Genomic DNA, 5,210 nt, shown 5'->3' on the forward strand with positions numbered 1-5,210 from the left:
AAATAGTTATATACCATGAGAAAAATAAATTTTGCAATACTTTGCAAAAATAAATTTCAGATGTGTTAGAAATGTTGATGTTTAAGAAACATCAGAACACTAACAGAAAATTCCACAGGAGAGTTGTTTTTTTTTTTTAACATCTTTATTGGAGTTTAATTGCTTTACAATGGTGTGTTAGTTTCTGCTTTATAACAAAGTGAATCAGTTATACATAAACATATGTTCCCATATCTCTTCCCTCTTGCGTCTCCCTCCCTCCCACCCTCCCTATCCCACCCCTCTAGGTGGTCACAAAGCACCGAGCTGATCTCCCTGTGCTATGCAGCTGCTTCCCACTAGCTATCTATTTTACGTTTGTTAGTGTATATATGTCCATTCCACTCTCTCACTTCGTCCCAGCTTACCCTTCCCCCTCTCCATGTCCTCAAGTCCACTCTCTATGTCTGCATCTTTATTCCTGTCCTGCCCCTAAGTTCTTTAGAACCATTTTTTTTTTTTTTTTTAGTTTCCATATATATGTGTTAGCATACAAAAATATGGAATGCTTCACGAATTTGCGTGTCATCCTTGTGCAGGGACCATGCTAATTTTCTCTGTATCGTTCCAATTTTAGTATATGTGCTGCCGAAACGAGCACCACAGGAGATTATTTGTATAATCTTTGAGTAGGAAAGATCTTACTTTAGTGTGATCCTATGAACAACAACAAAAATTTTTTAAACATCTTTACTGGAGTATAATTGCTTTACAATGTTGTGTTAGTTTCTGCTGTATAACAAAGTGAATCAGCTATAAGTATACAATATGTCCATATCCCCTCCCTCTTGCATCTCCCTCCCACCCTCCCTATCCCACCCCTCTAAGTAGTTACAAAGCACTGAGCTGATCTCCCTGTGCTATGCGGCTGCTTCCCACTAGCTATCTATTTTACATTTTGTAGTGTACATATGTCATTGCTACTCTCTCACTTAGTCCCAGCTTACCCTTCCCCCTCCCCATGTCCTCAAGTCCATTCTCTACTTCTGCATCTTTATTTCTGTCCTGCCCCTAGGTTCACCAGAACCTTTTTTTTTTTTAGATTCCATATGTATGTGTTAGCATACAGTATTTGTTTTTCTCTTTCTGACTTACTTCACTCTGTATGACAGTCTCTAGGTCCATCCACCTCACTACAAATAACTCAATTTCGTTTCTTTTTATGGCTGAGTAATATTCCATTGTATACATGTGCCACATCTTCTTTATCCATTCATCTGTCGATAGACACTTAGGTTGCTTCCATCTCCTGGCTACTGTAAATAGAGCTGCAGTGAACATTGTGGTACATGACTCTTTTTGAATTATGGTTTTCTCAGGGTATATGCCCAGTAGTGGGATTGCTGGGTTGTATGGTAGTTCTATTTTTAGTTTTTTAAGGAACCTCCATACTGTTCTCCACAGTGGCTGTATCAATTTACATTCCCACTAACAGTGCAAGAGGGTTCCCTGTTCTCTACACCCTTTCCAGCATTTATTGTTTGTAGATTTCTTGGTGATGGCCATTCTGACCGGAGTGAGGTGATACATCATTGTGGTTTTGGTTTGCATTTCTTTGATGATTAGTGATGTTGAACATCCTTTCATGTGTTTGTTGGCAATCTGTATATCTTCTTTGGAGAAATGTCTATTTAGGTCTTCTGCCCATTTTTTGATTAGGTTGTTTGTTTTTTTGACATTGAGCTGCTTGTATATTTTGGAGATTAATCCTCTGTCACTTGCTTCGTTTGCAAATATTTTCTCCCATTCTGAGGGTTGTTTTCTCGTCTTGTTTATGGTTTCCTTTGCTGTGCAAAAGCTTTTAAGTTTCATTAGGTCCCATTTGTTTAGTTTTGTTTTTATTTCCATTTCTCTAGCAGGTGGGTCAAAAAGGATCTTGCTGTGATTTATGTCATAGAGTTGAACGAAAATTTTAGAAGGGAATTAAAATGACTGCACAGCAAAAGGAGCATTTAATAAAAAACATAATTGACAAATAACTGAATTGCTCACTTACCACAGGCACTAAAATTGCAATCACTGAGAAAGAGATGAGACAGAAGTGTTCAAAACTTCCTCCTGCAGGTAGTGGAAGCAGCGACAGCAGGCTGGGTCTCCCACCCCATCCCCACTATGGGAGCCCCGGGGAACAGACTGGGAGGAGACCCAGAGATCCTGAAATCGAAGGGTCTCTTTCACAGAGGAATGCACTGAAGCCCAGAGATGGTGAGTGACCTGCTATTGGTCAAACACGAGCCAGACATCACTTTTCAGTTTCTGTTTTTACCCATGAGCTCTCATAGGAGTCAAGACAGTCCTGAGAACCATTCTTTTCCCTCTGCCACTGGATCACATGGAACAGCGATCAGGAGGTTCAGGCTTTTGGTTAAATTTCATAAGGAAATTAGTCACGCCCAGGATCAAAGTATAACTAATAACTCGCTGTAACTTTATTGACACCTTAGGTATCTGCATGTTCACCACAGTATCTCACAGATAAAAGGGGACTAGCTTTATGAGCCCCAATCACCCTTAAGGCACACTTGGAATCCCAGGGGCCAAGGTGAAGGTAGGTGTCAATTTCCAGTGTGTGTGTTGCGGGGGCAGTTTCTCTCTGACCCCAGTGGGGTGTCCTACAATTCAACCCAGTCCTCACAACGGCTACTCAGAGGTGGCATCAGATCCCACAGGGTAAGGGGTTGTCACCTGTTCTTCTGACCCACTGGCTATAGATCAGGTGTTCCAACAACCCCCTCCTTGGATTCAATTAGTTTGCTAGAGCAGCTCACAGAACTCAGAGAAACACTGTATACTTACTAGATAACTGGTTTATTAGAGAAGGATACAACTTAGGAACAGCTGGATGGAAGAGAGGCCAAGGGCCTAAGGGCCTCGTTTGAGGAAAGGGCGTGGAGCTCCTGTGCCCTCCCCCAAACCTCCATGTGTTCACCAACCAGAGCTCTGGGGTTTTATGGAGGCCTCATCACAGAGGTGCGATTGATTAAATCTTTGGCCATTGGTGATTGATTGAACTCAATCTCCAGCCCCTCTTCCCTCCACAGCGCTTGTGGGAGGAGGGGGAAACTGAACTCTCCAATCACACGGTTGGTTCCAGCCCCACCCCCAGGTAAGGTCCAAAAGTCACTTCATTAACATAACAAAAGACACCTTTGTCACTCTTATTTAGGAAATTCCAAGGGTTTTAGTAGCTCTGTGCCAGAAAAGGGGACAAAAACCAAATATATGTATTTCTTATCCTAAACCACAATATGACAAAGGATATCTCCCAGGGTTCAGAACGACTCCAAAAGTCTCAGATGGCTTGGTTTTGCAGATTCTCCCCAGTACCTGTACCCAGTCTCTGGGTGCTTTATGACCTGACCAGTTTGTCCATACTGGTGGAACATCTGCACTCCCCTTTCCCAGCCTACTTTATGTCTTCCCTACAATGATGCAATCACACCGTTCATAAAAAGCAGGTGAGAAGCCAACCTGCCCCATGTTGGGGTAAGCTGTAAATTACAGTGGTGGTTTGGCAAGAAACCACATCAGTGAGAATATCTTGTCTGTTTTGGTCCCAGCCAGCAGGACTGAGAGAAGGCAGCCACCCCGGGGCCCCGACCCCACTAAGCCAAACCGGGCAGAGCATCTGCTGAGGACTCACTGCTTTCTTCTTCCCTCTCCCCTCCTACCTTGATGTCACTGGCTTTGTTTTGCTTCCCCACCTTCTACATATGTTTATTGACTGTGCACAGAGGCACTGGGACTCCAAAGGGACCTCCATTCTACAGAATCAAACGTTGTCAGGCACAAACCCTAGTCCTGAAAAGTCACTATAGAACCAATTACACTCGTTGGTATGATGGTGGCATGCCAGTGGTCTGCCACTACTCACAGTCACTGCCAAAGTCCCCTGTGGGATCTGATCTCTTTCAGAGACAGTCAAAAAAGTGCAAAGATTTAAACGCTTCTTCTGCAGGTACAGACTTTTTTAAAATTAATTTTTACTTTATATTGGAGTATAGTTGATTTACAACGTTGTGTTAGTTTCAGGTGTTCAGCAAAGTGGTTCAGTTATACATATACATATATCCATTCTTTTTCAGATTCTTTTCCCATATAGGTTATTACAGATTACTGAGTAGAGTTCCTTGTGCTATACAGTAGGTCCTTGTTGACTACCTATTTTATATACAGTAGCATGTATCTGTTGACCCAAGTACAGACTTTAACCTTTGCTGATTCTCAAATCTTCAGGATTCTAGCTCTGCCCATGCCTTTGCTTTCCACTTCTCTGTGCACAGGCTTCAGAGACTGGACCAACTGCTCCTCTGCAACTAGATATACAGAATCTGCCTGTCCCTTCAAAGGAAGCCAAATTTCTGACCATTCCTGCCAGGTTTGTCTTAATAGACCCTTGCCATCAGCTTGTAAATATCCTTATACTCCAGCTGGCTGCAGGGCTACATCACTGCTCTTGAAAATACGGGAAGCTCTCCCCATTGGCCCAGGGTGATGTATTACTTCTTCTGCAATTGGTACCACACAGGCGAACACCTAGTGTGTGCTGCTTCTCATGGCTTTGTCTTTGATCTTTGCCTCTGTTCCTCCTCGTTGATTTCCACCATTATTGTTGTCCTGGGTGCTCTTTGGTCTTTGCCTCAATTCCTCCTCAAAATCCCACCTCAAAGATGAAGAATGCACAAATATTGTTTGTGCACCGTCAACATGGACCACAACAGTGATAGTGGCTGATGGGGCCAGACATTTACCGTAGACCAAGCTCTGCTGAGCACCTTACTTGCATCACTTCACTCCATCTTCACAGGAATCCCATATGCACAGCTTTTCTAAGCACCATAGGTAAGTGTCTTAGTTTGGGTTCCCCCAAAGCAGCCCCTGATGTGAGGATTTGGGCATCAATAGTTTATTTAGGATTTAGGAGGTGGTCCCAGGAAATAGAGTAAGACAGTGATGACCTGGGAAAGGGAAGGTAAGAAAGCCATGAGGGTGCACTATATGTGGGCAACCACTGCCAGCAGCTGGGCTCAGTCCTCTGGGGGCTTCTGAGAGACTGTGGGCTGCACACAGAATTATTCCACCAAGAAGCAAGGAATCTGGAAGCTATCTACCAATTCCCATCTTTTATTGACGGAGGGTCATCCTGGCAGATTTGACTCTTTGGAGAATGT

The 5,210-nt window shown here is 43.3% G+C and overlaps 1 non-coding gene across 1 annotated transcript; it reads right to left on the bottom strand.

The window, feature by feature from the left end:
* Positions 1-533: 533 nt before the first annotated feature.
* Positions 534-640, bottom strand: LOC137774347 (U6 spliceosomal RNA). Its single transcript, XR_011075869.1, has one exon. It is a non-coding gene; the product is annotated as a U6 spliceosomal RNA (small nuclear RNA).
* Positions 641-5,210: the final 4,570 nt, after the last annotated feature.

This window comes from Eschrichtius robustus, chromosome 12 (genome assembly GCF_028021215.1).
Source record: "Eschrichtius robustus isolate mEscRob2 chromosome 12, mEscRob2.pri, whole genome shotgun sequence".
Taxonomy (NCBI): domain Eukaryota; kingdom Metazoa; phylum Chordata; class Mammalia; order Artiodactyla; family Eschrichtiidae; genus Eschrichtius; species Eschrichtius robustus.